This window comes from Pseudophryne corroboree, chromosome 8, assembly GCF_028390025.1.
Source record: "Pseudophryne corroboree isolate aPseCor3 chromosome 8, aPseCor3.hap2, whole genome shotgun sequence".
Lineage (NCBI taxonomy): Eukaryota > Metazoa > Chordata > Amphibia > Anura > Myobatrachidae > Pseudophryne > Pseudophryne corroboree.
In genome coordinates this window covers 404,586,111-404,597,758 of record NC_086451.1, presented here as the reverse complement: position 1 = coordinate 404,597,758, position 11,648 = coordinate 404,586,111, and positions in this window count along the sequence as shown.

The following is an 11,648-nucleotide window of genomic DNA, read 5'->3' as shown; positions in this document are numbered from 1 at the left end:
TTACTTTAGATGTCTGAAAAGGCATCTCTTATCCTCTGGAAATAGGAAGGGGCATGCTAATGGCTCCGTGCTAGCAGAGAGGTGTGAAGGACAATACCTTTTGATGTGTAAGTTCCTTAGAGAGAGATGCTAATCACTGGGTTTATGGGCTTGGAACTTGTTTCATGTACCTGATTTAATTGACATACGAACGACCTATGCAGGAAGGAAGACTGTTTGTATTGTAACATCTTCTTCTGCTGAAAACATCTAATTGTATGCTGTTGCCCCTAGCAATAGGGAAGAGCCTTTTTAAAGGTTATCACTGAGCAATAAACATCTTTGCCTCAAGAAGACTGCTTCATCTTGTGACCAACAGGGTTAGGCCAAACCTAGCCCCGTCCTCCGGCTGTCCAGGGAAGCACCTAGCGTCTCCAAGCTCCGCCTTCCGCCAGCTACCGGTAGAGGCCTAGCAAGTGGCTAGTGGGGATTCGTCAGCACCACACAGCTGTGGTAAGGCAGTGCGTCGGCACATACATAGCAGAACCGTGGTTCCAAACGCCACGGCAGGTTAGGAGTTTGGTGGTGGCAGCAAGAACCCGCCCACAACGCAGTGGGTGGAGTCAGTAACAGGCGGTTACTGACGGTAAGCGGGAATCCCCTATGTGGTCAGGCCTCGTGCGGCTTGACCTTCCATTCTGTGCGCAGTCGACGGGACACGGCAAGCGGCGAGTGCTTCCGTACGGTACCGTCCTGTCACAGAAATTGGTGGCATAGTGGTGGGATAATCCCAGGCGGCTTTTCATCACCTGATTGGAGAAGCCGAGTTACTCAGGAGAGGAGTAACTGCAGCGCAGGAGGACGCACAAGATGGCGGAATTCAGCGGAATGTCCAAGGAGGATCTGGAGATCGTATGCCAGGGGAAGGGTGTGGATATCCCTTCCAACGCGTCCAGAAGCGTCATGAAGGCGGCGCTCAGGAGCTGGGAGGAGTCTCATCGGGCGGAGGTGGAAAGCACTGACGGCGTCAGCATCGCAGAGGACGGCCCAACAGTGGACCTTCGTAAGGAACCGGTGAGAACCACAAGCCCCGCCCTCTCTCACAGCAGCAATGTTTCCCAGCAATCCCTAGCAGGGCCAGGATCCCAACGTCACAGGGGGGGCGGCCCGGATACCCTAGCAAATTGGCTAGCGGAATCGGGGGAAAAGGCAACGGAGCAAGAGCGCTTGATCATCATCCAGATGTGGCGTGATGAGCGGGCACCACAGGCCGTGGTGCCTCGGGAGCCATTGTCAGTTGTTGTACACAGATCAGGACGTATTCAGTTTGCCAAGTTTGCAGACAGTGATGGGGACATTGATGGACATTTACAAGTTTTTGAAAGGACTTGCAAACTACACGATCTACCCAAGTCAGAGTGGGTGAGACACCTTGTGCCCACTCTGCATGGAGAGGTCTTGGAGGCCTATCGAGGAGTTGCCACGGAGGACTGTGGGGATTTCGACGAAGTCACGAAGGCCCTCCTCCAGCGATTCTTCATCACTCCGGAGTCTTACAGGAAGAAGTTCAGAGACTTGCCCAAGAATCCTAGCAGCACCCATGGGCAGATCGCCACCCAGCTGCGGCAGTACGTGGTGAAGTGGGTGAAGGATTCGGAAGCCACTACATGGGACGCACTCATCGACCTGATCTGCAGGGAGCAGTTCTACCGCAGGTGCGCCCAAGAAGTGAAGGAGTGGGTGCTAGATCGGGAGCCACCCAGCTTAAAAATGGCTGCCCAATTAGCCGACAAATATGTGGCAATTCGGCCACGGGGGCAGAAGTGCCCCGCCAGCAGCCAGCTCCAACAGACTGTACCACCAAGGGGACCCCCCTCTTCAGCTCATCACCCCCAAAGACAAGCATCTTCCAACCCGGGTGCTCTTGGCCAGCAACCGCACCGCAGCGTCCCTGCAACTGTTCAGAGATCATCGGTGCCACGACTGGAGAAGAAGTGCTACGGCTGTGGGAAAATCGGACATCTGAGGATGAACTGTCCTGCATCCCAAGCATCCCAGACTCGTGCCCCAAATCCGAGTGCTGGAGCCCGGCTCGCTTGTTTGACGAGAGGAGATGAGCCTACAGAGACTGTTCCCCCTCCAGTCAGTCCGATGGAGTGTGGCGAGAGACAGGTGCACTCTGCGGAGAGAGTCACCTGCATGGCCAAACAGCCCCTACACAACATGTGGAGGCACCTGCAGCCAGTCCACGTGGGACCTCTGCAGGGAGAAGGCCTAAGAGACTCTGGGGCCTCAATCACTGTGGTGAGCCCCCACCTTATAGATCCTGCTGCAGTATTGCAGGGTCGCACTGCCACAGTCACCCTGGCAGAAGGAACAGAAAAAGCGGTTCCCATGGCAAGAGTCTACCTAGACTGGGGAGCTGGACCAGAGTTGCGAGAAGTTGCCGTCATGGATGGTCTCCCAACTGATGTGGTCCTAGGAAATGATCTGGGTGGTGGGATCGTCACTACGTTTGTTGGCGCCATTCCCCGGAGTCAAGTTCCAAAACCACCGTTGACATCAGCTACTCCAGCACAGCCCAGCCCAGAGGAAAAGACTACAGCTGCTAGACAACTGCCAGCACAGCCAACCACAGCATCAACCAGCCCAGAGGGAAAGATTACAGCGGCTAGATCAGCACATCGACCCCGCATGCCTTTTGCCTCTGGTATGCCTACGTCCCCTAGCAACGCAGAGGATGTTAGTTCCAGCTCGTGTGATCCTGTGGGGGTGCCCAATGATGCTCCTGACCCAAGTGGTTTGCCAACTCCGGCGGTGAGTATGAGAAACCACACTGACTTTTCCATGACTGACCCCTACCAGACTGACCCTAGTAGTCCCCACCTAGATCCCCCTGTAGAGTGTCCCAATTTAGGAGAGATTGAGGGCCACAGGCAGGAGTTTAGGGAGGCGCAACTCTCTGACCTATCCCCGAAAGGCATGAGGCACCACTCTGGCAGCGGCCTTGACAGGGTTGGGGCGGGGAGTTTGACCTTGCGGGAAGGGTTAAGGTACAGGGTAGCCAGGAAAGTGGGAGGGGATAGACCAGATAGGGAATGTGTCCAACTGGTCCCCTCAGGGCACTTTCCTGTGCAACCGGTGTCGGTTGCCAGCGAAACCCCTTTGGACAGTAACCCGGAGACAGACCGTACCCTGAAGTGCCTGACAGAGAGCTTACCCTGGTCTGGAATGTCGGATGACGCCCAGACCAAATGTAAGGCTGGTGCCATGTGTTGGCAGCTGGGGCACTCCAGCGTTTGTGTTGTCTCTGGGCCTCTGCCCATAGGAGAACCCTTGCAGCAAGTTGCTGTGGACATAGCAGGTCCCCTGCCTGTGCGCAGTAGATCGGGGAAGACACGCAGCCTCCCTGTAGTGGATGCCACACAGGATCCAGAGGCTGGTGGTCTGGCCACCATCACTGTGGCACAGGTAGCGGACGAGGAGGAAGGAGTAGGCCTAGGTGACAGGGTAGGTTTCCCGAGTCATAGGTCGACAGAAGAGGATTGGAGGGCAGGTCTGACAGTTAGGGCAGACAGTTGCCAGATAGGTATGACGAAGGTGCAGTGCCTGGGGCACCATGTGGGAGGAGACAGGGGTAGGCCCAACCCAGAGGGGGTGGAGGCAACCAGAGGCTGTCCCCGACCCACATCACCCAGACAGGTACTGACCTTAGAACCTGTAAGGCCCTACGGACATGTTGTCATTGACTTTAGTCCTGTAGTGAACCCCTTGACAGAGATGGCTAGGAAGGGCATTCCCAAGTCAGTGGACTTTGCACCCGCTTGCGAGTTGGCATTCCAGTCATTGAAGGAGGCTTGGGTACCCGCTCCAGTGCTGATGGCGCACATTTTTGACCAGGACTGTGTGTTACGAACTATTGCGCCACTGCACGGACTGGGAGCTGTACAGAGCCAGAAAGAGCCATATGGGCAGGAGCACCCTGTGGCCTGGTTGAGCAGTATACTGCTATTGTGGGAGGTGGGGTATGCCACAGTTGGGACACCGTGGGTGGCACTTGTTTGTAACCAGCCCCCCACCGTGGTGACTTACCACCTACCTGTTAGATGGCTGCAACCTACCTTGGGGGAATTGGACAGACTTTTGTGGTGGAGCCTTGAACTTGGACTTCAGGTGGACTATTTGAACATTGTGCACCCACGAAGAGAGGCCCACTGCACTATGGATGAACTGTCTAGGCCGGAGCCTACACACCCTAGGTAGCGTCCCTTTCAACACAAGGGACTGCGGGACCAGGACCCAAATCGTTGGGACATGGGTCCCTGGTTGACCCGCTTGAATGGGGGGGAAGGAATGTGGCCGGAGAGACAAGCCAGCCACACGTGTAATGGCGTCTGCGGCACTGAAGGGGTTAACCCTCGTGCCCAGCGCCATGTTGCGGACTGTTTAAAAGTTTGTTGAATTATGTGTTTTAACATGTCATATGTAGTGCTCTGTGCACCATTGCAGGAAGACATGTTTAAATGTATTTATTTTATATTCAAGACAGGCTTGGTGTATATTTAAAGGGAAACACGTGTTTAAATGAAATGTATTTAAAGGAAAAAATGCAGTTACTTTAGATGTCTGAAAAGGCATCTCTTATCCTCTGGAAATAGGAAGGGGCATGCTAATGGCTCCGTGCTAGCAGAGAGGTGTGAAGGACAATACCTTTTGATGTGTAAGTTCCTTAGAGAGAGATGCTAATCACTGGGTTTATGGGCTTGGAACTTGTTTCATGTACCTGATTTAATTGACATACGAACGACCTATGCAGGAAGGAAGACTGTTTGTATTGTAACATCTTCTTCTGCTGAAAACATCTAATTGTATGCTGTTGCCCCTAGCAATAGGGAAGAGCCTTTTTAAAGGTTATCACTGAGCAATAAACATCTTTGCCTCAAGAAGACTGCTTCATCTTGTGACCAACAGGGTTAGGCCAAACCTAGCCCCGTCCTCCGGCTGTCCAGGGAAGTACCTAGCGTCTCCAAGCTCCGCCTTCCGCCAGCTACCGGTAGAGGCCTAGCAAGTGGCTAGTGGGGATTCGTCAGCACCACACAGCTGTGGTAAGGCAGTGCGTCGGCACATACATAGCAGAACCGTGGTTCCAAACGCCACGGCAGGTTAGGAGTTTGGTGGTGGCAGCAAGAACCCGCCCACAACGCAGTGGGTGGAGTCAGTAACAGGCGGTTACTGACGGTAAGCGGGAATCCCCTATGTGGTCAGGCCTCGTGCGGCTTGACCTTCCATTCTGTGCGCAGTCGACGGGACGTGGCAAGCGGCGAGTGCTTCCGTACGGTACCGTCCTGTCACAGTCACCCTTTGCCTCACTGTCCCCACATAGCCTCTCCAGTCTCCCATTTCTTCTCCCTGTTACTCACTGCCTCTACCTGCCACCTTCTGCTACTCTGTCACCCACTGCCTCCCCACTTACCCACTTCTGCTCCGTGTCACACACTGCATCACCCTACCACCCTCCACCTCCCCCTGCCAACCCAGTCACCCACTGCCTTTCTCCATGAAGCAAAGAACGGGGGCCAAAATCATATTTTTGTACCTCGGCACACCACTCCCAAGTTCCGCCACTGGGTGACATTGTGGTGCATAGCAGATGTCGCTGCCTGCAGGATCTGCATCTGATGCACCATGTTATAAGGAAAGAATGTGAAGTAATCTATGTCAGACTAATGATATTATTAAGCTCTTTGCCCATATGTAATAATAATATCATGGTGCCTGGATGCCTATTATTTTGCTGTGTTCAATGTTACTTGAAGCTCATTCATGGAGACACAAATTATTTGTAAATTCTGGGTTTTATTGCACTGTGAACAGCCAGGATGGTGTCAAACTGTGCGGGCATTATGTGGTTATATTGTTTATACTATATAAGTCTTCTGACAGTAATTAGGGGCAGGACCCTGCCTATTTTGTCAGTCCTGGGCCCCACAAATGCTGATGGCAGCCCTGCTAGTGTTATCATGGCAGCTTTGTACTTGAAAGTTCAGTACAATGAAACTGCAATTTCATGGTGTGTTGGACATACAGTATATGTATAGGGACTTGCTAAGAATTGGGGCCCATTGACGACCGGCTGCAAGTTTAAATGTTTTGATCAAAATACAAACAAAATCCCAAAGTTTTAATTTGCTACATACACACATATTTATAGTATATCATATTTACAAGAAAAGTTACCACATTGTTCTCTATATCTTTGCTGTAAACTAAAGCTACAGTAAGTAGACATATATTGACTAGCAAACCATTCTGATGCAACCTTTTGGCAACACTGTTTATTAATAAAAGATATGTTTTAGGTGTTACAATGTGCGCCGTTAAAAACAAAATCATGCAGCAGAAGTACACGTGAATTAGAGTGTTCATCCAAAACTCAAAACATAGGGAGTATTCTCAAAGATTATTTACGTGCTCGGACCTGCGCTTATTTTGCTTAACCATGTATTATTAACATATACCAAAACCGTGCTTAAGAAAAAAAAGAGACCAAAAACAAACATGCAATAATAGTGTATACACGCAAAGCACCACCTCCAAATGACATGAATTACTGAGCTTTTATAGAAGATGAAGGGATCACAAGCTTCTATGCGTAACTCCTTAGTATATAGCGAAGGTGGTACCATCCAATGGTTTCTGAAATTGAAATAAACCGTGCTTCCCTCATATGGTATCAACCATTGCAGGGGGGAGTCAGCACAGAAAGAAATGATAGTGCAGTAGTTTGTATAAAATGGAGATTTCTTTTTAATACAAATTGCACTTACAACAGATAAAATTTAAAAACACATGTAAACATCCTTTTATGGCAGTGGCACTGGAACACTACAAGCATATCACCAAAATCCTGCAGATGTAGTTCAGGAGGGGATCAGCGGCCACAGTTCCGGAACCTGTAGGTGCTTCTCCAAAGTGGTAATGCAGAGTGAGTAAGTGTCCGACCAGCAGGAGTTATCGAGACCACACTTAACGCGTTTCGGACCTCGCCGGGTCCTTCGTCAGAAGTGTGGTTACGGTCTCAGAACAAAACTTTTAAAGGTTTACTAATTGCTCAAAGTGTCAGCAGCGGTGCGGGATGTTCATTTCCCCTTTCACACCCGGAAATGATGTCATCCGATTACGGCGCTGCGTTCCACAGTTATCCATTGAGTGTATTAACCGGAAACAGGAAGTATTCATCTCCTCGCGTCAGCGCTGCGTTCCACTGCGGTTCATAAAATCCTCACATACGTTGCGGAACGAGTTCGTTCAAGTCCCATACTTTAATGCGCTACCCATATAGATGGCAAAAGTTGATAACAAAATGCGTCCATATCAGTGCCAGATTAAGGTCCACATGGGCCTGGAGCTGAAATTTATGAAGGGCCTATTGTGCACCACCCAAAGGGGTATGGCCAACGTCACAGTGTGTGACTAATGATGTGGAGTGCATGACCAGTGATTTGGGGAATGATCTGTACAGGGGGTGTGGTTAACACTATGATGGGCATAGCTGTCGCCTATCTACAGCCACCTCAGTGTCCCTCCCCTCTTTGCATATGTATGTATGTATGTATGTATGTATGTATGTATGTATGTATGTACAGTATATATGCCCCCACAAACATGTTTTGGTAGGCTGAAAGTAGTCACCTATAGGCATATATCGCACCACCTTTGTGCTACACTACCTTACCCATCACCCACTTGAATACCTGTCGCCCATCAATCCATGCTGTGTACAGAATTGCTTACCTACTACTGCCAGATCCATCCATCAAACGCTGAAATGCCCCTCATTCACCATCACTCCATGATCTCATACCACAGTACATGAAATACCCCTCACTCATCACCACTCCCTAACCCAATATTTAATAAACTATAATTCCTCTCACCACCACTCCCTGACCCTGTAACTGACACACTGAAATACCCCTCACTCACCATCATGCCTTGACCACACAACAGATACACAAATACCCCTCACTCACCATAATTTTCTAACCGCATAGCACACAAATACCCCACACTCACAGCATGCACTGACCACATAACACACAAATACCCCTCACTCATATCATGCCCTGACCACACAACACACAAATACCCCCTCACTCATATCATGACCTGACCACACAACACACAAATACCCCTCACTCACATAATGCCCTGACCACATAACACAAAAAATACCACTCACTCATATCAAGCCCTGACCACACAACACACAAATACCCCCTCACTCACATCATGCCCTGACCACACAACACACAAATACCCCTCACTCACATCATGCCCTGACCACACAACACAAAAAATACAGCTCGCTCATATCATGCCCTGACCACACAACACACACCCCTCACTCATATCATAACCTGACCACACAACACACAAATACCCCCTCACTCATATCATGACCTGACCACACAACACACAAATACCCCTCACTCACATCATGACCTGAGCACACAACACACAAATACCCCTCACTCACATCATGCCCTGACCACAGAACACAAAAAATACAGCTCGCTCATATCATGCCCTGACCACACAACACACAAATACCCCTCACTCATATCATAACCTGACCACACAACACACAAATACCCCCTCACTCATATCATGACCTGACCACACAACACAAAATATACAGCTCGCTCATATCATGCCCTGACCACACAACACACAAATACCCCTCACTCATATCATAACCTGACCACACAACACACAAATACCCCCTCACTCATATCATGACCTGACCACACAACACACAAATACCCCCTCACTCACATCATGCCCTGACCACACAACACACAAATACCCCCTCACTCACATCATGCCCTGACCACACAACACACAAATACCCCTCACTCATATCATAACCTGACCACACAACACACAAATACCCCCTCACTCATATCATGACCTGACCACACAACACACAAATACCCCTTCACTCATATCATGACCTGACCACACAACACACAAATACCCCCTCACTCATATCATGACCTGACCACACAACACAAAAAATACCCCCTCACTCACATCATGCCCTGACCACACAACACAAAAAATACAGCTCGCTCATATCGTGCCCTGACCACACAACACACAAATACCCCTCACTCACATAATGCCCTGACCACACAACACAAAAAATACCGCTCACTCATATCAAGCCCTGACCACACAACACACAAATACCCCTCACTCACATAATGCCCTGACCACATAACACACAAATACCCCCTCACTCATATCATGACCTGACCACACAACACACAAATACCCCCTCACTCATATCATGACCTGACCACACAACACAAAAAATACCGCTCACTCATATCAAGCCCTGACCACACAACACACAAATACCCCTCACTCACATAATGCCCTGACCACATAACACACAAATACCCCTCACTCACATCATGACCTGACCACATAACACACAAATACCCCCTCACTCACATCATGACCTGACCACACAACACACAAATACCCCCTCACTCACATCATGCCCTGACCACACAACACAAAAAATACAGCTCGCTCATATCGTGCCCTGACCACACAACACACAAATACCCCTCACTCACATAATGCCCTGACCACACAACACAAAAAATACCGCTCACTCATATCAAGCCCTGACCACACAACACACAAATACCCCTCACTCACATAATGCCCTGACCACATAACACACAAATACCCCTCACTCACATCATGACCTGACCACATAACACACAAATACCCCCTCACTCATATCATGACCTGACCACACAACACACAAATACCCCCTCACTCATATCATGACCTGACCACACAACACAGAAATACCCCTCACTCACATCATGCCCTGACCACACAACACAGAAATACCCCTCACTCACATCATGCCCTGACCACATAACATACAAATACCCTTTCCGAGATCTGGCAAAAAAAAAAAATAAACACCAAAAGAAAATTGTACAACATTTGAATTTATTAAATTAAATTGCCATACCTCTCAGTGGACCTGTTGTTATTCATTCCTCCTCCCGCTGGATTTATTATGCAGAGGGTTCTTAGTTTTAGCTGTTGCTGTTATCCAACACTGGCTTGGGGCACATTAGTAGCTCATTCTGAAGGGACAGGGGGGAGGGGGGGGGGGGGTCGAGAAATAGAAAAAAGAAAATCCCCAAAAAACAAAAAGGTACAAACACATTATATAAACACACACACACACACACACACACACACACACACACACACACACACACGTAAATAGAATATATATTATGATTGAAATAATAATGTTAGTATAAAGACTACTTATCTAAATATATTAACCTCAAAACATCTATAAAGAAGGTAAATGGGGTCAAGTAATAATATCTGCCTATACGGACTACAGTGCCATTTACTTTTTCAGGGCTTATATATGTGGACAGATAGCCTTTAATTCAATATTATATTATATATTATTCAGTCATAATTATTCTTTACCATTCTTTCATTTTTTTTCCTTTAAGTTGTCCTCTGTCCTTTCATCTGAATGTTCTGAGTGTTCTGTATTGTTCTCCCCCCTAATCCCATAACTGTATGTGTTGACCTAAGCTTCCCCTCCTCATTTGTATGTCCTGTGTTGTGCTCCCCACCTCATCTGTATGTTCTGCATTGTGTTCCCCACCTCATCTGTATGTTCTGTACTGTGTTCCCCACCTCATCTGTATGTTCTGTATTGTGTTCCCCACCTAATCTGTATGTTCTGCATTGTGTTCCCCACCTCATCTGTATGTTCTGTACTGTGTTCCCCACCTCATCTGTGTGTTCTGTATTGTTCCCCACCTCATCTGTGTGTTCTGTACTGTATTCCCCACCTCATCTGTGTGTTCTGTATTGTGTTCCCCACCTCATCTGTGTGTTCTGTATTGTTCCCCACCTCATCTGTGTGTTCTGTACTGTTCCCCACCTCATCTGTGTGTTCTGTACTGTGTTCCCCACCTCATCTGTGTGTTCTGCATTGTGTTCCCCACCTAATCTGTATGTTCTGCATTGTGTTCCCCACCTCATCTGTGTGTTCTGTACTGTGTTCCCCACCTCATCTGTGTGTTCTGTATTGTGTTCCCCACCTCATCTGTGTGTTCTGTATTGTTCCCCACCTCATCTGTATGTTCTGCATTGTGTTCCCCACCTCATCTGTATGTTCTGCATTGTGTTTGCTAGGCGCCGGGGTCCGCTCGGCCGTGCGGCCCGGCGCCTAGCAACCAGGGACGCCGTGCGCGTTCAGCCGCCGGCTCCCTGGCAACGCTAAGACGCCGGGTGCACGGAGCCGCTCTGACCTTAGCAACGGGGACGCCACGTTCAGCCGCGTTCCCCGTTGCTGGGTCTATTCTCATTACCCTGATTATGTGCTGGCCGTGCAGCATGCAAGCTGCACGGCATTTCTATTTGATTGTCCTGTCTGGATCTTGATTGGAGGGTGCCTGAATAAAGGCACCCTCAGGACTTCTTACAGACGCCGGTGATAGCTTCCTGTTTTCCTGTGTCTGCTGCAGAGAGTTCCCAGTCCCGGTCTTTTCGGTTGTTCCTGTCCTCAGAGATCCTGTACTCGGAAGTTACCATCTGTT